Source organism: Bos mutus, chromosome 17, assembly GCF_027580195.1.
Source record: "Bos mutus isolate GX-2022 chromosome 17, NWIPB_WYAK_1.1, whole genome shotgun sequence".
NCBI classification, from domain to species: domain Eukaryota; kingdom Metazoa; phylum Chordata; class Mammalia; order Artiodactyla; family Bovidae; genus Bos; species Bos mutus.
This window is the reverse complement of record NC_091633.1, coordinates 59,365,529-59,388,858: the sequence shown is the minus strand read 5'-3', so window position 1 is coordinate 59,388,858 and position 23,330 is coordinate 59,365,529.

The window sequence follows — 23,330 nt, the reverse complement described above, 5'->3', positions numbered from 1 at the left end:
AAATTAAAAATTTGGTTTCCTCTCTGGCAGTACAACACAGTGCAACATCTAGAGTCTGGCTGTTTGAGTTCAGCAAATTCTGACTCTGCCACTCTCTAGCTGTGTGACCTCTGGCAACCTTCTTAACCTCTCTAAGTTCCAATTCCCTTAACAGAAACATGGACTAATGTGGTTACTGTCAGGGTTTAGTGAACTGCTGCTATTCAGAAAGCTCTTAGCCCAGTTCCTGGCTTATAGGAAATAACCAATACAGTTTGCGTGCTGAGTTGCTTGGTCGTGTCTGATTCTTTTGCAGCCCCATGGACCATAGCCCATCAGGCCCCTCTGTCCATGGAATTCTGGAGGCGGGTAGCTATTCCCTTCTCTAGGGGATCTTTCTGACCCAGGGATTGAACCTGGGTCTCCTGAATTGCAGGCAGATTCTTTACCATCTGAGCCTCCAGGGAAGCCCAATAGTTATTATCTAATAAATCAATAAATTTTTTTAAAAATAATTGTTCTAGGAGAATAAAAGATGATTTAAGTTCAGTCCAGGCTACTATTCTCTACTGTCTCTGGAGGTGCTTGTGAGTGAGTCAGAACCACTTCTAGGTGGAGAGGTAGATAGGCAGAGAGGTTCCGGGAGTCACGTACACCACCTTTTAAGAATAACTTTAATTAGATTGTGGGCTTTGGGTGGTTTTTATCTTTCCTCTTGGTAGTTTCTATATTTCTTGAATGTTTTAAGTGAACATTATCTTTAACAGAAAGAATAAAAATATTAAAACTTAATTTTAATAAGGGTCAACTACTATGTTTCTTCAGACTGGGAGCTGACCCAGCTTCTATTTTTCCATTCTAGAACAGGTCCTTTGTCTTGAAAGCACACCCTGCTAGATCCACACCCTGAGATAGTCCCTTTCCAGGCTAACTCTGAGTTGGCTGTATGACTTATTCTGGCCCGTGGAATAATAGCAAGAGGAAATTTAAATAATTAATTTATTTTTTTAAGATTTTTTTTTTAATGTGGATCATTTTTTAAAGTCTTTGTTGAATTCATTACAATATTGCTTCCATTTTATGTTTGGGGTTTTGGCCACAAGGCATATGGGATCTGGATTTCCCTGGTGGCTCAGTGGTAAAGAATCTGCCTGCCAGTGCAGGAGACACGGTTCAATCCCCTGGTCAGGAAGATCCCTTGAAGGAGGAAATGGCAACCCACTCCAGTATTGTTGCCCGGGAAATACCATGGACAGGGGAGCCTGGTGGGCCACAGTCCATGGGGTTGCAAAACAGTCAGACATGACTTAGCAACTAATCACCAACAGCAACATGTGGGATCTCAGCTCCCCGACCAGGGATCAAACCCACACCCCCTTGCATTGGAAGATGAAGTCCTACCCACTGAACCGCCAGGAAAGTCTCCAAATGACGGTTTTCTTGGGTCAATATTTGGAGTTGGAGATTAGGGCACATCTTCCATAAGACTTTCATTTTCTCCCAGTCCACACAATCACCAAAGACAGAGAAGTGCTGCTTGCATTTTTCTTTAACACCTTTTTCATTTGCTATCACCTGAAAGTGTAAAAGAACTTCTCCAAGTGCCTCAGTAATTAAAAAGGAGGAGTTAATGTGCTAAGACACAATGAGTTGAATATTTTTCTCCGTGGGTGGCCTTGAGCGTAGCTGATCTAGCCAACCATATGGTCCTCGTTTTCTGTATCTCTTGCTATTTATGTTAACTCCGGAATTCTGCCACTGTAAGGCAGCTGAGTAAACTTCTGCCCCTTGCTTCTGTCTTGTATTAAACAGAGGGCTTCGCCTGAATCATTTCCTGGGTGCCGTTTCCTTCATGGGAAAAAGAATTCAAAGACGAATTCCTTAGTAAAAAAGTTACATTCGCGTGATTATTTTCTTTCCACATGTTTCTCTGTCTCTCATTATCTAAGTCCCTTTCCTTTTGTATTCCCTTTATTTAAAGCCATCATCTTACTGTCTCTTTGTCCACCAAGATAGAAAGCAAAAGGTCCTAAATAATTTTAGCACATGAAGAAACCGATTCAGTGAATAAGCTAGTGAATAACCACTGAGCACCCACCGGGGGTCTCATGTCCCACTAGACGTTACAGGAGGTTATGAGCGCTTCCTGACAGAACTGACAGTCTGCGGCCGGGTGTCCACACACTCTCCTGTCTCAGGGTGGGTGGGGACTGTGCAGAACTGGAGAGTAGAGGCTCAGGCGGAAGGGCAGCTGCTGCGAAACCTCAGCCAACTGTTGCCATGTGGGAATGAAGGGCCCCATCTTGCCAGGTCAGCTCGTTTTTTCCCAAGAAGCGAGGAATCAAGATTTTTTGCCTTAACTCGCTCCATTTAAAAAGTTGTCAACTAATTCAAAATTTTTAAAAACAATGTGTGGGCCAACAAATGTGCAGGCCAAGTCAAATAAGTCTGCAGGCCTGATTTGGCTCACCTTTTTGCTTTACATTAGAAACTCTCCCTGAGTTTAAAAATGCTTACCACTCAGAATGACTCAGTGACATTTATAATTATCTATGTACCTTTTCTAAAGAAAAACCTTGAGTAAGGCTGCTTGAATGCAAATCCCAAACAAGAAAACCTGCCATTTTGATCATTTAGTACCACAGGGCAAAGTAACTTGTTGACACAATCTTTCACGTTTAAATACTTCTTTTCGTATCATGTAGATTCTGCCTAAATTATGTAGGAATCAAGTCTTAACATCATAGTTTCTAAGATCAAATCTATATCAGTATTCCCCCCACCACCCACATACAAAATACCATCCTGTAACAAAAATGACCCCTACTGAGGGTTATTTTGGGTTCCTGCAGGATTATTATTGCTGGAAATAACAAGTGGTTGGCAAGGATGTGGAGAAATTGGAATCCTCGAACACTGTTGGTGGGAATGTAAAATGATGCAGCCGCTATGCAAACAGTATGATGATTCCTCAAAAAATTAAAAATAGAAATATCATATGATCCAGCAATTCCACTTCTGAATATATATATACCCAGAAGAATGGAAAGCAGAGTCTCTAGGAGATATTTATACACCCATGTTCGTAGCAGTGTTATTCACAACAGCCAAAAGATGGAAGTAGTCAAGGTGTCCATTGACAGATGGATAAAATGAGGTATATACACACAGTGGAATGATATTCAGCATTAAAAAGGAAGCAAATTCTGGCACATGGCAAAAGCATGAACTTTGGGGGCATAATGCTAAATGAAATAAGCCAGTCGCAAAAAGGAAAATATTGTATGATTCCACTCATATAAGGTATCTGGAGTAGTCAGATTCATAGTTACAGAAAGTAGAATGGTGTTGCCAGGAGCTAGGAGGAGGCAGAAAAGGGTAGTTATTGTTCAATGGGAGTATTATGTTCTCCATAGAAACAGAACCAATATGATGTTTATAACAGAGATCTATTTGAAGGAACTGGCTCATGAGATTATGGAGGCTGGGAAGTCCAAAATCTGCAGGGTAGGCCATCAGGCTGGAGACCCAGGGAAAAGCCAGTATTTCAGTTTAAATCTGAAGACTGTCTTCTGAAGGTATTCCTTCTTTCTTGAGGGAGGTCGATGTTTTGTTGCATGTAGCCCTTCAACTGCTTAGATGAGGCCCACCCACATTATGGAGAGCAGTCTGCTTGGGCACAGTCTACAAATTTAAATGTAAGTCTCATCCAAAAACACCCTCAAAGAAACATCCAGAATGTTTTATCACATAGTTAGGCTCTGTGCTTGCTCAAGTTGACACATAAAATACCATCACATAAAAATTGGTGCATAAAATACCATACTATACCAGTACAATGTGTATGGAATTCTGGGACTGTAGCATGAAAGATTCTGGAGCTTGATTGCATATCAGTGTGAATACACTTGCCACTACTGAACTGTAAGATGGTTAAGATGGTCAATTGTCAGACTTTATTTTTCTGGACTCCAAAATCACTGCAGATGGTGACTGCAGCCATGAAATGAAAAGATGCTTACTCCTTGGAAGGAAAGTTATGACCAACCTAGATGGCATATTCAAAAGCAGAGACATTACTTTGCCAACAAAGGTCCGTCTAGTCAAGGCTATGGTTTTTCCAGTGGTCACGTATGGATGTGAGAATTGCACTGTGAAGAAAGCTGAGCGCTGAAGAATTGATGCTTTTGAACTGTGGTGTTGGAGAAGACTCTTGAGAGTCCCCTGGACTGCAAGGAGATCCAACCAGTCCATTCTGAAGGAGATCAGCCCTGGGATTTCTTTGGAAGGAATGATGCTAAAGCTGAAACTCCAGTACTTTGGCCACCTCATGCGAAGAGTTGACTCCTTGGAAAAGACTCTGATGCTGGGAGGGATTGGGGGCAAGAGGAGAAGGGGATGACCGAGGATGAGATGGCTGGATGGCATCACTGACTCGATGGACGTGAGTCTGAGTGAACTCCGGGAAGTTGGTGATGGACAGGGAGGCCTGGCGTGCTGGAATTCAAGGGGTCGCAAAGAGTCGGACACGACTGAGCGACTGATCTGATCTGATCTTTTACCACAATTGGGGAAAAAAATGTATATTAGATTTTCTCCTTAGGCCTGCAGCATCAATGGGATGGGCAAGTGTCAAGATCTTCATATTGCCAGGAAACTCTGCAGCCACCATCAGGACCAGAAGTGGCATGATAAATGATACAAGAAAGCCCGTTTGGGCCAGCCCTGAAGATCAGCCCCTTTGGAGGCACTTCACATGCAAAGGGAATTTTGCTAGAAAATGTCAGAGTTGAAGCCAAACAGGTAAATTCTAGCTTTGGGAAGTATTTCAGGGGCCAACTGATCAATAAGAGCAAGAAACTCAACAGTTTCTTACCCAATGATGATTGCTTGAACTTTACTGCAAAAAACAGTGACGTTTCCACTGCTGGATTTGATTGCAAAATAGCATGCTCTTGGTGACGTTCCTAGAGTCCACTTTAAAGTTGTCAAAGTAGCCAGTGTCTCTCTTGGCCTTATGCAAAAGCTAGAAGAAAAGACTAAGATGAAAAGTTTTGATGATTCAAACATGGTAGTAATAAACTTTCATATACCAAAAAAAGTGTATTAAAGACAGAAATTTCCTTTCACTAAATATAAAAAATTTTTCATAAAGGACATTAGGTACAATCTAGACTATATTTTAACATTAGGGTCTTATTAAGAGGCGGGGGGGATGATTTGGGAGAATGGCATTGAAACATGTATAATATAAGAAATGAATCACCAGTCCAGGTTCGATGCAGGATACAGGACGCTTGGGGCTGGTGCACTGGGATGACCCACAGGGATGGTACGGGGAGGGAGGTGGGAGGGGGGTTCAGGATTGGGAACATGTGTACACCCGTGGCAGATTCATGTTGATGTATGGCAAAACCAATACAATATTGTAAAGTAATTAGCCTCTAATTAAAATAAATAAATTTAAATTAAAAAAATAAAGTTAAAAAAAGGAAAAAAAAGTTCTTTGTATAGCAAACTTCTATAAAAGTTGAGAGAGTAAAATTATTGTATCTCAGAAAGCTATTTCCATGGGAAGCTAAGATTATATGCTAAATCACTTCAGTCGTTTCCGACTCTGTGCGACCCCATAGACGGCAGCCCACCAGGCTCCCCCGTCCCTGGGATTCTCCAGGCAAGAACACTGGAGTGGGCTGCCATTTCTTTCTCCAGTGCATGAAAGTGAAAAGTGAAAGTGAAGTCGGTCAGTCATATCCGACTCTTAGCGACCTCATGGACTGCAGCCTAACAGGCTCCTCCGTCCATGGGGTTTTCCAAGCAAGAGGTACTGGAGTGGGGTGCCACTGCCTTCTCCGTAAGATTATATAGTCTAGTTATATTGCTTCCTGGGGAATATAATTTTCCTCAGGGATAGAGCATGGAGAGCAAGAGAAATAGAAGCTAGTACATCCCCCCTTTGATTGTTACTCTCAGATAACAAGCTTTTCAACTCAAGTGTTGGTAAAAGCTAAATAGCAGTCAGCTCATGACTCGTTATGTGATAAATGGCTGTAATTTTAGTATTTTGGTCAATATTGCTATGTACACAGGAGGTAGAATTTTTATTGAAATATAGTTGATATGCAGTGTTGTGTTAGTTTTAGGCATACCACAAAATGATTCAGTTTATATATATGTGTGTGTGTGTATATATGTATACACGTATATACACACGTGTATATATATGTATGCACACACACACACACCCCCTTTTCCAGATTATTTTCCCTTATAGTTATTACAAAATATTGAGTATAGGTGCCTCTGCTGTATAGTAGGTCTTGTGCTTATTCAGAGCAGTGTGTATCTGTTAATCCCAAACTGCTAATTTCACCCTCCCCCCACCTCAGGAAGTACAATTTGATCCAGAGGACCACAAAACCTATGCTTTCAATGCATTTCAAGTAAACTTTCTGACGTTTTATGCTCATACTTGGAGATTCTTCATCAGGTAAGTGAGGTATCATTAAATGACTCTCAGCAATTTTAACTTAGTGACTCAGATAATTTGTTCAAGTTTCTACATGCTAGAGAAAACCTTTCAAGTTCAAGTTTCTAAAACTCAAACCTAATTGATGTGAGAGAAAGCATCCTTTCTTTGGTCCCACTGTAATATAGACATTGGTTTATCTTAATAGTAACATTATACGAGTAATAATAGTTTCAATCCTAATGCTGCTGTTCAAGGTATGATCGTGATAGTAAAATAATTACCAATTATAATTAAAAAGTCATACACTACCATGTGTAAAATAGATGGCTATAGCACAGGGATCTCAGCTCAGTCCTCTGTGATGACCTAGAGGGGTGGGACGGGGTAGGGGTGCGAGGAAGGCTCAAGAGGGAGGGGATATATGTATACATAGAGCTGACTCACATTATTGTACAGCAGAAATGAACGCATTGTAAATAAATTATACTTCAATTGTAAAAAGTTAAGTTAAAAAATAATTTAAAAGGCAACATCAATTTTACTCAAAATTCCATAAAGGAAAGATCAGTTCAGTTTTTTGTAATTTTGGGGTTTTTTTTTTTGTATTTTGTATTAACCATTTCTCTAAAGGCTTTTCCTACTTGCCCACCACCCCCCCATGAAATTGAAGAGTTAAGTAAAGCAAATAGTAATCGCTGAGGCAAGACATGAGCCTTCCCTCTCCACAAGAAGGTGCCCATGATAACCCCTCCAGTCTCCGGGAAGACTGCTGCCTCTTGGAGAAGCTCACTTAGGCCTAACTGAGCAAGTCCGATGAGGTGATGACAGAGGCGCCGGCTCAAACGCTGAGCTCAGCCCATTGCAGTTTCAGAGTTTTGAGTCTCCTTGTTTTGAAAAGGAATTTATTATTTTCTTCCACTATTACCTCATTTAAAAAACTTCTTGGTACTTCCCTGGTGGTCGAGTGGCTAAGACTCTGTGCTCCCAATGCAGGGGTCCTGGGTTCCATCTCTGGGGAACTAGATCCCTCCTGCTGCAACCAACACCTTATGCAGCTAAGTAAATAGGCAAATAAATAAATATACATAAAATAAACCTTAAAACAATTCCCAACTATGAACGCAAACTTGACAAATCATTGAATCATAAGACAAAGGTATACATTGAAGAAACCTAACGTAATCTAGAGGGTTTAGGGAAAAGCCTTCCCTAGAGATACATTTTCAAAGGTGGGCCTAAGTTTGAAGCTTGGTTTAATTTAGAAGAAGAGAAATGTTCTAGATATTGCACCTATTAGAATAGGTGGCTGTGAAAAAGAATCAGTTACTGTTCTTGGAAATTTAAAATGTGACTATCTAAATTTAAAGTATTACAGCTATTTTAATATTAAAAATAAGATTTTTCCCTTGATTTTTAGTTATGTCGAACACCTTTTCATGGTTTGTTTGTTTGTTTGTTTGTTTTTTACTATTTATAACTCTTTCTTTGAACTGCCTGTTTATATTTTTTGCTCACTTTTTCCTCTTGAGTCATTTGTGATTTTTCTTATTTATTTGTGAGTGCTCTTTGTATACTGACACTTTGCTTGTTATATATGAGCAGATGATTTCTCTCAGCCTGTCACTTGACATTTAACTTGTCTTCAGTTCAGTCGCTCAGTCGTGTCCGACTTTGAAACCCCATGAATCGCAGCACGCCAGGCCTCCCTGTCCATCACCAACTCGCGGAGTTCACCCAGACTCACGTCCATCGAGTCAGTGATGCCATCCAGCCATCTCATCCTCTGGCGTCCCCTTCTCCTCCTGCCCCCAATCCCTCCCAGCATCAGAGTCTTTTCCAATGAGTCAACTCTTTGCATGAGGTGGCCAAAGTACTGGAGTTTCAGCTTTAGCATCATTCCTTCCAAAGAAATCCCAGGGCTGATCTCCTTCAGAATAGACTGGTTGGATCTCCTTGCAGTCCAAGGGACTCTCAAGAGTCTTCTCCAACACCACAGTTCAAAAGCATCAATTCTTCAGCGCTCAACCTTCTTCACAGTCCAACTCTCACATCCATACATGACCACAGGAGAAACCATAGCCTTGACTAGATGGACCTTTGTTGGCAAAGTAATGTCTCTGCTTTTGAATATGCTATCTAGGCTGGTCATAACTTTCCTTCCAAGGAGTAAGCATCTTTTCATTTCATGGCTGCAGTCACCATCTGCAGTGATTTTGGAGCCCCCAAAAATAAAGTCTGACACTGTTTCCACTGTTTTCCCATCTACTTCCCATGAAGTGATGGGACTGGATGCCATGATCTTCGTTTTCTGAATGTGTCTTTCAAATGTCAGCAATTAAAATTTGTATAGAGAATACTTTGTAATTATTTTCTTAAAAGTGTGTGGGGTTTTAACTTTTTATTTTGTATTGGAGTTTATTAACAATGTTGTGATAGTTTCAGGTACATAGCAGAGTGATTCATTGTGCTGTAATGGATACATTTTCTGTTTAGATTGTTACATAGATATTAAGCAGAGTTCCCTTTGCTATACAGTAGGTCCTTGTTGGTTATCCATAAGCTTGTGGGTTTTAATTTTGCTTAGGAAAGTCTTCTCCAATGCAATAAAGTAATAGAATTTCTCCTGGTATAATTATACATATCAAAACCATCTACTCTCTCCACAAACATTTTACAGTTTCCTTTTTCTGTAAAATGGAGATGATATATCTACCTTACAGGAGATTCATTTGTGCAAATGCATAGACACATGTAAAATATCTGGCACACACAGGCACTCAGTAGACTTATTGTGGAGATAAGAAAATTGAGAGCAGTGAAATAAGGGGACCGGCCGAGATCAAATACAAACAAAAATGCAACCTCCCAAGTCCCTGACTCAAGGCAGCTAGCCTAAGTGGCCTCTCCTTAGCCTCTGCATGGACAAGTAGAGTTGACTTTCCTTTTCGGTGGCTTTATGTTAAACAAGTACACACACACCTGAAAACAGCTTCCCATCCCCCGAGGGAGATGGTTACGTGTTTGGAGTTTGATGTTTTCCTTCCCTTGTTTCCCACCTCCTGCTTGACCTGCCACAGGGTGTATCTGGCTTCGTCTTTCCCTCTCCTCACCTTGTCATTCCCATGCCTTGCCCTTGCTTTGAATCCATCAGTCCACACCCAAGTCCCTGAAGCCTGGGACGCTGAGGGATGTGTCACCAGTGAGGGATCCAGGATCGCCATGCCCCATGGGGAAGAAGGCACACTTCAGGCTCGCCCCCATTCTCTGATTCCTAGGGTCTCATCTCATTGTGTTTCATGTCTGTTACTTCCACAGCCTCCCTGCCTCTCAGCCTTCCTACCCACCGCCACGGCCCTCCACACACGCAGACTCCACTCTGCTGCCTTCATGCTACTCCTAAAGCAGAATCTGATCACGTCACTTTTTACTTAAAACACTTCGGTGCTCTGCCACGCACTTATTATTTTGCTGTAGGCAAATATTTTCCTTTGGATCTCTTTCTCCACTTGAAGAATAGGCTTAATAAGGGTTAGCTACAGCTTTTAGTAGACAACACAGGGACTTCTCTGGTAGTCCAGTGGTTAAGAATCTCTTTTTCCAGTGCAGGGGCCATGTCTTTGATCCCTAGTTGGGGAAATAAGATGCCACATGCCACAGGGAGGCCCAGCCCACATGCCATAATGAGAGAAGCCTACACACCACCACAAAGAACCCGTACACTGCAATGAAGACCCAGCCCAGCCAAAGACAGTATATTAAATATATTATAAATATTTTATATTACATATATAAAATAGAACTATCTTAGCCTGACCTATAAATCCTCTGTGAAGATCTCCAGCTTCACCCTGGCCTTCTCCTATCTTGCATTTCTTGGTCAATCATCTCCGTCCCCTTTCCACTCCTAGAATGCAAACCTCACTGGTGTTCTGTAATCTGCACTCACTGTTCCCTCTGTTTGGAAGAACACTTCTCACCCTGCTTCCGGGGCCCTGCCATCCACCTTCAGTGCCTAGTCTTTATTTATAATGCAAAGTTCAGCTTCCTCCTGAAATATGTTTCTGACATATACTATCCTCTCAACGAATATGTGTTGAGAAGAACTACTAAACACTGAGTAGGTATTGAGGCTATCTGTTAATAACTGTATGTATATTATCTCATTCAGTGCTACAAATTTCCTGGGAGGTCGATATCATTAATGCCATTATCATGGATGTTCAGACCAAGCCTAAGAAAGGTTGAGTAACATGTCCAAATTTATACAGTTTTACAGTTATTGGTGGCAAAACTGATATCCAAATTCAGGTCTGTCTGGACCCCAAAGGCCAAGTTTAGAGTGAAATAGAGCAGGACATGAAGGAGGAAGTAATCAATCTTCACATAAAGTTCTCAAGAACAAGGTTTTCTCATGTAAAGTGTGCGTAGATTTGCAGAAGCACAGCAGAATCTTTCAAGCCTGGCTTTTTCACCAATAGCTAAGGAGGTACCAAGGGCCCACAGAGCAGTTGGTTCTCTTGTCCAGCAAGGAGATATGGCAATTATTCCAGACAACCCTCCCCGAGGACCACCCTGTCCCATAGTGTCTCTAGCATGAGAAATCAGGAATTCAAAGGTTCTTTCCAGACAATTAGATCTCTTTCTTTCTATGCCATAAAGCACAGTCCATGATATTTCTTAAAAAGAAATGTCTCTTTTTAAGCAGAGTCTTCCATCTTGATGCGTAGGTTTACAAACAATTCATATTATTAGAGTAGAAATAGTTTAAATATAAAGAGTAAGCCACTTCAGCATCCATTTTCAGAACTTGGGACTGTCAAATTTTCTAGTCATAGCACATTAAAGGACATTATTTTGGTCTTAGACATGGTCATAGATTATAGGTAGAGGAATAAAAGAGCTTCCCTGGTAGCTCAGCTGGTAAAGAATCCATCTGCAATGCAGGAGACCCTGGTTCAATTCCTGGGTAGGGAAGATCCTCTGGAGAAGGGATAGGCTACCCATTCCAGTATTCTTGGCCTTTCTTGGTGGCTCAGCTGGAAAAGAATCCGCCTGCAATGCAGGAGACCTGGGTTCGATCCCTGGGTTGGGAAGATACCCTGAAGAAGGGAAAGGCTGCCCACTCCAGTATTCTGGCTGGAGAATTCCATGGACTGTATAGTCCATGGGGTTGCAAAGAGTCGGACATGACTGAGCAACTTTCACTTTTCACAGGAATAAAAACACGAGACAAAGATAGGTCTCTATCTTTTCAAGAGATATGAGTGCCTTTATGCTCTGTTCATCATTAAGAAGATACTTTGTAAATAGCCGCATGTTTGTGGTACTGTTAAGTTTTATGGGAGCTTTTTCAAGTGATTTGTTAATGGCCTGTATCAAGTGGTTTGTCCTCAAACAATGGTGACTTCAAATAGGAAGGAAGATAACTTCCTCTGAAGAAGGATATAATGATGAATGGAGGGTAAAGAGAAGGTTAGGAGCGACAATTAGATATGTAGCGATTGTGGAGTAGTTTCAAACAGTAGGACTGAGAGTGAGACACTCAAAACATAGTAGGTAGATATGCTATGACGTGAAAAAGGCAGGGAGCAGAGCAGGGAACAGAATATATTACAATTTGTGGAGCGTATAAGATTTGCTGCTGCTGCTAAGTCACTTCAGTCACGTCCGACTCTTTGTGACCCTAAGGCTACCCTTTGTAGCCCTCCAGGCTTCTCTGTTCACAGGACTCTCCAAGCAAGAATACTGAAATGGTTTGCCATGTCCTTCTCCAAGGGATCTTCCTAACCCAAGGATCGAACCCACAACTCTTGTGTCTTCTGCATTGGCAAGCAAGTTCTTTACCACTAGTGCCTCCTGGGAAGCCCATGTGTGATATAAATGTCTCTAGAAAGACTCACAAGAAACTAGGAAGAATGATTGCCTCTGTGTATAAGAAAAACATTCGCTGATATAAATCATAGCAATGTTTTCTTCAGCCAGTCTCCCAAGTCAATAGAAATAAAAACAAAAATAAACAAATGGGACCTACACAAACTTACAAGTTCTGCACAGCAAAGGAAACCACCCCAAATTGAGAAGACAGCCTATGAAATGGGAGAAAATATTTGTAAATGATGCAATAGACAAGGGCTCCATCTCCAAAATATAGATACAACTCAACAAAAAAACAAAATAACATAATTGAAATTGAGCAGAAGGCCTTAATAGACATTTCTCCAAAGAAAACATACAAATGGCCAGTAGACACATAAAATGATGCTCAACATCACTGATTATTAAATGTATATCAAAGCTGTAATGATGTACTACCTAAAACAGTCAGAATGGCCATTATTAAAATAACAAATATCATCTACAAATAAATGCTGAAGAGGATGTGGAGAAAAGAGAACCCTCCTGCATGTTGATGGGAATGTAAATTGCTGCAGCCACTATGGAGAACAGTGTGGAGGTTCCTCAGGAAACTGAAAACAGAATTACCATGTGATTCAGCAAACCCACTCCTGGATTGTACCTGGTCAAAACTCTAATTCAAAAAAGTACATGCGCCCCTATGTTTATAGAGTACTATTCCCAATAGCCTGAATATGAGAACAACCTAAATGTCCATCGGCAGATGAATGGGTAAAGGAGATGTGGTTGGTATATGAAAGGGCTAGTCACCCAGTCATGTCCGACTCTTTGCGGCCATATGGACTGTAGCCTGCCAGGCTCCTCTGGCCATGGAGTTTCCCAGGCAAGAACCCTGGAGTAGGTTGCCATTCCATTCTCCAGGGAATCTTCCTGAGCCAGGGATCGAATCCAAGTCTCCTGCGTTGCAGGCAGATTCTTTACAAACCTAGTGTTCCGTTTTATATGGGATTCAGTTCTTTCTTGAGGAATCTTATATACAACGGAATACTACTCAGCCATAAAAAGAATGAAATAATGCCATTTGCAGCAACATGGATCAGCTAAAGATGATCATACTAAGTGAAGTAAGACAGAAAGAAAAAAAATCGTATCACTTATATGTGGAATCTAAAATACGGCACAAAAAATAAAAATAAAATCTGGCACAAATGACCCTATCAGGCTTGTGGCTGCCAAGGGAAGGGGAGAGGGAGAGGGGCAGAGGGGGAGTTTGGAGTTGATAGATGCAAACGTATGACATTTAGGATGGATAAACAGCAATGTCCTGATGTATAGCACAGGGAACTATCTTGAATATCCTATGATAAACTATAAAAGAATGCTAAAAAAGAATGTATGTGTCTAATTGAGTCACTTTGCTGTACAGCAGAGACTAAGACAATATTTAAATCAACTATACTTCAGTTTAAAAAATTAAAACAAACAAACAAGAAACCCAAATAAAAACAAACAAGAATGATTGCTTCCGAGAAATTGGAAGCACTAAGTTGAAGTTCAGTGGGGAGATCAAAGGTGAAGAACAGACTTTGATGCTATGCTCTCTTCTCTTTCTGCCTGTGTGTGTGTGTGTGTGTGTGTTTTAACCATGTGCACGTATTTTCATTTCAAAACACACCGAGAATACACAAGGTTGCCCAGAATTGCAAGACTCAGGCGTCTGGGGCACACCCAAGCTCAGCTAGGCTATCTTGTATGCAGTCTCTCTTTAGCAGGCAGGAAATAGATGTACAACTTTCAGAAAATTAAGGTCTACACAGCTCTACCATGCCCTGCCTAGAGAGACTTGAGGGCCAAAATGAGAGGCAAGGAAAGAGTGATGGGAAAACTGAGAGAGAGATGGGCATGGTGGAGCCAAGGGAAGTGTGGTTTGGAAATCAAGAATTTAGCCCCACCTGAGGGCCAGCTCCCAAGGTCAGTATATAAGTCTCTGTCCCATTTAGATCTTTCTCAAGGAGGCATTCAGAAAAGGCAATGGCACCCCACTCCAGTACTCTTGCCTGGAAACTCCCATGGACGGAAGAGCCTGGTAGGCTTCGGTCCATGGGGTCTCGAAGAGTCGGACACGACTGAGCGACTTCACTTTCACTTTTCGCTTTCATGCATTGGAGAAGGAAATGGCAACCCACTCCAGTGTTCTTGCCTGGAGAATCCCAGGGATGGGGGAGCCTGGTGGGCTGCCGTCTATGGGGTCGCACAGAGTTGGACACGACTGAAGCAACTTAGCAGCAGCAGCAGCAGCAGCAAGGAGGCATTTCAGCCCATTCTCCACTTGTCTCTAATTACTCTGACAGCAAATCTAATGATCATTTGGCTTGCCCACAGAGAAACATGTCTCAGTCAGCAGAGGGAAAACTGACTAAGGTGTGATTCTGATCCACTCTGCAGTTCTATTTCTTCTTGTATTTAAATTAAAACATGAAGTCATTTGTACAGAGACAAGATAATAGTTTTGAAACTCCTAGCATTTCCTTCTATTAAGGCAGCTAGAGAATTCTCTGGTGGTTCAGTGGTTAAGATTCTGTGCTTTCACTGCTGGGGGCCCAGGTTCAATCCCGGAGCGGGGATCCTGCAAGCCAAGCAGCACAGACAGAAAAACAAAAAACACAGAAAGCAGCTGAACCATTAGAAATTCATCAGCTCAGGGAAGACACGTGCTAGCAGAAAATAGGAAAAAGATGGAAAGTCTTTTAGGTTTGTGTTTCAAAAACTAGCTCCTTAGAATAAAAAAACAATGATGGCAAGGTTTGAGAGCAGTGAAGAACAGGCCTTCTCTGACCACCTTTCTTAGCAATTAAAAAAGGATTCACTGTGTGTGTGTGCTCAGTCACTTCAGTCATTTCTGACTCTTTGCGACCCTACGGACTGTAGCCCGCTAGGCTCCTCTGTCAATGGGATTCTCTAGCAAGACTACTGGAGTAGGTTGCCATTTCCTCTTCCAGGGGATCTTCCCGACTCAGGGAACCTGTGTCTCTTACATCTCCTGCATTGGCAGGTGGGTTCTTTACCACTAGCACCTCCTGGGAATCCTGCCCCCCCCACCCCCCACAAAAAAGGATTCACTACATCTGGCGAAAGAACAGAACTGAAGGGGAAATTATGAGTTTTGACAGCAGTATGACCCAAGATAGGTGGTTGTCTGTGCCTTGCCCTCCAGGTTGGGCACCGGGACATGAGCCAGGGCCAAACCCCAGCTGGGATGATGGAATCCAATAGCAGAAGAGACCTGAGGCCAAGAAACTGGGCAGAATCCTGGGAGGTACCATAATATCAGAGGTTAAATAGCTCTGTGATCTATGCAGGCAGATAGCCTCCGTGTCTAAGCTATCGTGATGGGGCAGTAACAGACTGAGTCTCATGCATCCAAAGGAGGCAAAGGAATAGTTGAGAGGAACTCACTAGATTTGAAGGGTTGAAGAGATGAAAACAAAAGTTGTCTCTCCATGACAACCTGCATGGACCGTTCAGGGAGGAAGAGACTCCTCCCTGACTCCCACCTCAATGAAGACTGGATTTCTTTCAACCGTAACTGCTGCCACCAATGCTTTGGAACCATATAATCCATATAACCAATAAAATTACATAAGCCAGATCAAGTCAGTACTCAGGGGAAATGCCATGTATAAGGGAGGAGGCAAGAGTCCAAACTGGCAGAGATTAAGAGTCTGCCATCCTTATGGAATGGTGACTCAGAATAGAAATTTAACTAAGTTACTTAAGAATAAAGTTGGTATGTATCTTGTTCACCTAAATTTTTGGCCTTAGAGTCATACCCCTTTTTTTAATTGGAAAAGACCCTGATGCTGGGAAAGACTGAAGGCAGAAGTAGAAGAGGCAACAGGGGATGAGACAGTTAGATGGCATCACTGATTCAATGGACATGAACTTGGGCAAACTCTGGGAGACGGTGAGGGACAGGGAGGCCTGGCATGCTCCAGTCCAGCACTCGGTGGCTGAACAACAGCAAGAGTCACACCCACCATACATATTACATACTTCAGCCTCCTGTGAGTTTGAGAAGTTGGTCCATACTTACACACTATGTGCTATTGGAATGCCAAATTTCCCATCAGTCAAGTGGAATAAACATCTTAATGTCCATTGTATGGGCTTAATATGAGACTTCAGTGTGATAATGTATGTGATAACATATATAAAGGACCAGGCCCAATGTAGATGTTCTGAAAATTCTAGTATTTCCATCATCCCAATATCATCACTTCCATCGACACCCACAGAATATTACAATTTCCAAGTTTATAGCCGGTTAGACATTAATTGTGCTTTAGGTTGGCTGCTTCATGATGGCATCTTAATCTCATCAGTAAAGTATCCTCAGATCACATGGATTACTTCTGGGAAGGGTTCCCATAGGCAGTTAGTCCCACCCACAGTGTGTGATTTCCAGTAAGCTTCAGTCAAAGGGAGTGTCCCCTCCCTGACCTGAACATGCTGTCATCTCCCAGGCCTTTTGCCACAATCAGCGCAAAGTCCATCTCTTGGCATTCTAGTTTCCTGTCCCTCATACATAAGATAAGCCACGGCCTGCTGGTTCGGGTCCAAGAAACATGAGCTGCACCATTGCTCAACATCTTTTCCTGGAGCCAGGTAAGGAAGAGGGAAGAACATCAGTGCAGGCCCTCTATAGACATTATTTTAATAATCCAAGCTTTCCATCATCGTCATTTCATTGACAAAAAACTAAGGTTCAGAGAGACTAGGTGATTTCCCTGCTAACCAAGAATGAGTAAATGATAGAACAGAACCTGAAGCTAAATCCGGAAGGCTCCAAAGTTCATGCTCATCCCATCGCACAACCAGCCATGGAAGAAAGGACATGAAGGACGAGTATGATTTGTACGAAAATGGTGGTTGATTGGAGTACATGGCCAGGAATTAGAGAGATCTGCAGCTGTTGCTAAAACACACTTATGTATTTGTTGACGTGGTTTAGTCACTCAGTCGTGTCCGACTCTTTTTGCAACTCCATGGACTGTAGCCCACTAGGCTTCTCTGTCCATGAGATTCTCCAGGCAAGAATACCAGAATGGGTTGCCATGCCTTCCTCCAGTGGATCTTCCTGACCCAGGGATCGAACCCATTATCTCTTGCATCTCCTACTTTGCAGGTGGATTCTTTACCGCTGAGTCACCAGAGAAGCCTGTATGTGCTTAGGTAGTAGCTAAACTGAGAGAAAGAAAAAGAGAGAGCACGCAAACATCTTTCACTAGAACCACAGTTAGAACTTGGGTTGATCTATCTCTGTACTAGCAACAGTAATGGTAACAATGCTTCATGTATGTACAGTACTCAGCTCCTCTAGGCTTCCCTGGTGGCTCAGAGCTTAAAGCGTCTGCCTGGAATGTGGGAGACCCAGGTTCAATCCCTGCGTCGGGAAGATCCCCTGGAGAAGGAAATGGCAACCCACTCCAGTACTCTTGCCTGGAGAATCCCATGGAGGGAGGAGCCTGGTAGGCTACAGTCCATGGGGTCGCAAAGAGTCGGACACGACTGAGCTACTTCACTTTCACTTTCAGCTCTTCTAAGTACATTTACATCCATCTGATTCTTAGAATACTCCTGGTAAGACATGCAGGAAAAGCATGGTTATTGCTATGCCCATGAGAAAGAACAGAGACATGAACCTGTTGCATCTTCCCTAGCAATCTCGGAAGCACAGAGCTGAAGTATGTGTGGGGACTCCAGGTGATGACTGAAGATGTGGGGAGGTGTGACCTCTTTTTTGTTGGTGGAGTAGAGAATAAGATGTGTCAGTCAGGGCCTCAGCAGGAAGCAGATGACATGGTTCAATTGCTCAGAGTGCAGGGAAACCGCAGACATGGGGCAGTCCTCTAGTTTGCATCGCTGAGGACCCATACCCACATAAGACTGAAAGGCAAGAGGAGGATGTGGTTATTAAACAGGAAGAGAGAATACTCTGTGCAGAGAGACCGGTTGACCAGAGCCCTGGCCTTCAGCCAAGGGGCCCAGCCAGTCTGCAGTGACCCCACAAGGAGGGGTCCAGGAAATTAGATACCTTGATTTTAATCCACCCCCCGCTTACCTCTGATCACCTGCTGGTACTTCCTGTTGGTCAAATCCAACTAGAAGTCGGAGGTAAGGATACCAACTGATGTGGTCAAAACAGTTCGGCTTCATGAGGCACAGAACAGGAAAGTGGGCAGAGTGAATCTGGAGGCGAAAGTGGAAGATAGCCTGGACATGACGTTTCTTGCCAAGAGTTAGCGGCCACACTAGAACTGCGCATCAGTAAGACTTCAGCTCACCTGAGATGATTAAACAATGAAGAGGATTTATGGGACAGGCTTCAGGTCCAATCAGAAGGCTGGCTGTGAGGGTGTAAGATTTGTCCTTCTCAGTGTGACAGTTGTGTGCTCAGGCTGCCTTGCCACATGGTGGCAAAATGACTGCCACAGTTCCTGGCATTGCCTCTGCGCGCCATGTTTGCTGGAGAAAGGGAGGGACGATGTTTCAGAGTTTCCAGTAAAAGCCCTGAAACTCGATTGGATTGGACTATCTTAGGTCATATAATCAATAATGAGCCAAACATTATGGCTGGAATATGCAATGTATCAATTGGCTTAGCTTAGGTTGAGTGCTTCATCACTAGATACAGGAAGGGAATGGCTTCCTATAAACCACATATATTCTGGAAAAAAAAAAATTAGAATTTTGTGGGATGTTTGGAGGGGCCACTAAGAACTGCCACTGTGAAAAAAGAGAGATGCCAACTGAGTCTAAGGAATGGTTTAGTCCAAACTGTTATTGATCAACAAGAGCCTAACATGGAGCAAATGGACAGCAGTTGGGGGGAAGGGAAGTGGTGGTATTTATTTCATTCAATGAAACACAATGAGTCCATCAAATGTTGGTGTAGTGGCTCACTGACTGGAACTTGGATTCCTTTCTCATGATTATTACCTCATGGCCAAAAGATGGCTGCTGCACTTCCAGGCATCCCATACAAGTTCAATGCTGAAAAAATAAAGGAGGAAAAGATGGTCTAAAGGAAAAAAATTGTCCCCGAGAGCATTTCCTTTCTGTTTGCAGAGGGAAGCCCTTTACTTCATTGGCCAGAACGATGTTATGTGGCCACCTCTTAGCAGCAAAGGACTCTGGGAAATAGAGGACTCTTGTTTTCTAGCTCCAGTTATAGATGAAGATAAGGGATTATTTTGCAGAACTCATCCATGGTCTCTGCCACAGGAATGACTGCCTAACAGCACTGAAGACCCAATTGAGGCTGGAAATCATAAGTCTGTGGTGGAGCCAATCAGCAAAGAGTCACTCACTTGACAGCAAAATTGGTTAACTGGAAAAAATGACAGCTTTGTACTAAATTTCACCGATTCTGCTAACTTGGGAGAACTACAGGCCAACTCTTCCTAGCGAACAGGGTGGTAAAGCCAACCACATAGACACTTCAGGAAAACTGCTGAAACAATGCTACTATCTCATTTCCAGAAAAACTAAGAACCTTTGTGAATAAATTTCTAAACTAAAGCCCATAGTCTGTGACATTTATGATACTGATTACTTTTCCAGAGAAGCTCATTCGTCTAGTTTTCAAGACTACTAACAACATTTTAGCAGTTTCTAGATAATCTTTAAAAATTGGTCCATATTCTATTCAGTCGGTCTTTAAAAGGAACCCCTTAGCGTGCAGGTTCTGAACGTTTCTGCATTGTCATCAAAATACAATTTTTTTTCTTACGTAAGCACCTAGAAGAGGGCCGTATATAAATATGTGTTTAATTAAATTTTGGAGAAGGAAATGGCAACCCACTCCAGTATTCTTGCCTGGAGAATCCCAGGGACTGGGGAGCCTGGTGGGCTGCCATCTCTGGGGTTGCACAGAGTCAGACACAACTGAAGCGACTTAACAGCAACAGCAGCAGCATAATACAAATGTCAGATTGCTGTGCTCCTAGGACCCACAGTGACAGATCTGAAATATGTACAAATTCAACTCTAAGAGCCTTGAAGAAAAATGTAGATCTTCACAGGTGTTCTCAAGGAGCAGCTAAGAGAATTTACTGTACATAACATACCTCGGTGTTTCCTCAGCCCCACATCACACGGCAGCTCCTGTCCCCACAATTTTCTTCCCCTCTCTCCTGCCTGTTCAGCAGAGACATCTTATATCCGTATGTAGATTCATTCACCACCTTTCCAGGCTCCTGTAGGTCTGAAGTTTGATACACGTCTCCACCAGTACATCAAAGGTCCCATCCATCTTCCTGAACAGAAAAGGACCTTCCTTCTTTTTTTCATGTTTATTTTATTTATTTGGCTGCAGTGGGTCTTGGCTGTGACATGTGGGGTCTTTAAGTTGCCACATGAGAACACTTAGTGGCAGCATATGGGATCTAGTTCCCCGACCAGGTATCAAACCTGGGCTCCCTGCTCTGGGAGCTCGGAGTCCTATCCACTGGACCACCAAGGAGGTTCCAGGACCTTCCTTCTTAGACAAACGTATAGGGAGGCTGACAATGGCCAAACCACAGCAACGCCAAACTCTAGGCAAGTGCTTAATGTAACTTCATAGAAAGTGCCAGCAACTTCCCACCTTTAACGTAAATAATACAAGTATTTGAGAAAAAAACATATTAAGAATTTATTTTCATATGACACCATATGGCAAAAGAATAAACATCACAAATTTCACAGATCTTCAATGTGAAACAGAAGAGAGAAAGGATGAGGAAGACAATGACTAAAATGATATGAAGCAAGAATAGTACTTAGATTTTCACTGCAAAGGGACTGCTAGAAATGTGAATTTTAAACTCCTGACCAAAAGAAATGTGTCTTCTATTAAAGAATGAAATAGCTTCCACTTTCAATGTGTAAAAAAAAACTATGCTTCATACAAATATGAACTAATGAAGTTACTTTGTGCTTTGTGGATATCCTTAGGTATATTAATAACCAGCAAGTAAAAGAAAATGATTATCAAAACAAGGAAATGATTAGTGTCATTATTAAGATAGCCAACAAGTCCATGAATTACTTCTTTCAATCTCTATGATGCTTGTTAACAACCGTGGGTAACAAGTGATGTGTAAGTGTTGGAATTTCAGGTGTAAGCACAGAGATTTGTGTATGTAGTAGTACATCTATGCATACCATGGAACGAAAGTGTTAGCCACTCAGTCGTGTCCAACTCTTTGTGACCCCATGGACCGTAGCCTGCCAGGTTCCTCGGTCGCTGGAATTCTCCAGGCAAGGATACTGGAATGGGTAGTGATCCCTTTTTCCAGGGGATCTTCCTGACCCAGGGATCAAATCCAGGTCTCACACATTGCAGGCAGATTTTTTTTACTGTCTGAGCCACCAGGGAAGCCCAATTCATATATAGATGTGTATGTATATACATGTATGTATATACACATACATTCTTTTTCAGATTATTTTCCCTTATAAATGATTACAAAATGTTGAGGCTGGTTCCTGGTGCTATACAGTAGGTCCCTGTTGGTTATCTTTGTTGGTTGTCTATTTCATATATAATAGCGTGTCACTTGGAGAAGGCAATGGCACCCCACTCCAGTACTCTTGTCTGGAAAATCCCATGGACGGAGGAGCCTGGTGGGCTGCAGTCCATGGGGTCACTAAGAGTCGGACAAGACTGAGCGACTTCACTTTGACTTTTCACTTTCATGCACTGGAGAAGGAAATGGCAACCCACTCCAGTGTTCTTGCCTGGAGAATCCCAGGGACAGGAGAGCCTGGTGGGCTGCTGTCTACGGGGTCGCACAGAGTCGGACATGACTGAAGTGACTTAGCAGCAGCAGCAGCGTGTCACTATACCTGCTTCTGCTACACGTGACTGTAACTTATCTCTATTGCTTTCTTCTTTTTCCCCTCTCTTTGCTCTTCTTTCCTCTTAGGTCACCTATTTCCACTTTTCTCTATACTTTCATTTGAAAATCTGGCTTTTTATAGACAGAATCAACCTTTTCACTCAATGAAAAGTATGAAAGTAAATAATCAGAATGAATTCAGTATATTCCTAACATTTGTCTTTCCACTTGATTTACTTCTTGCCCTTTGCCCAGAATTTGTCCCATTGGCAACAGATCTTTTTAGGGGGTCTCCTAAAACTCCTCACAGGCTGGAGAGGACCACCAGTACTTCCTGGCAATCCTTCCATATTTCCTTAATTTACTCCCCAATCTCTACAAGGAGTGTCACTTGCTACACTTTCTCTTCTGACATTCAGCACATCCTCCTCCGCCTCAGCTGAATGAAAGTGAAAGGGAAAGTGAAGTCGCTCAGTCGTGTCTGACTCTTTGCGACCCCAGGGACTGTAGCCTGCCAGGCTTCTCTGTCCATGGGATTTTCCAGGCAAGAGTACCGGAGTGGGTTGCCATTTCCTTCTCCAGGGCTGAATACCTCACCTCTAATTTTACTGAGAAAATAAAGTCATACAAAAAGATTGGCCTGGTCTCCCACCACCAAATACACCGTCTTACCTCTGTCCATAACCTTGTCCTCTCTCTTTGCTCCCTTTTCTGAGTTCTGGGCTATTCCTTTTGACAGTCTTGCAAGTCACTAATTTTCCCTTTGACTGTATTGGAATTCGAATCGAATACATTGGTACTCCAATGACTGTATTTTTTATTAATTTTCATTGGAGTACAGTTGCTTTACGATGTTGTGTTAGCTGGTACAGCACAGCAAAATGAATCAGCTAGATCTATACATATACCCCCTCCCTTTTGGATTCAACAACTGTATTTTTTATGTACAAATTTTTGATCATCTCCTTCATGTTTCATCTTTGTTCATTTTTATTCCACAATCTCTTGTTCTTTTTGGTAAAAGCTATGCCTTTAAATCTTTGATCATTTCAATCATATTTATATTAAAATCTTATCAAACTACTCCAGAGATGAAACTGATTTTATCTGTAGTCAACTCACATTCTAATTGTTGATTT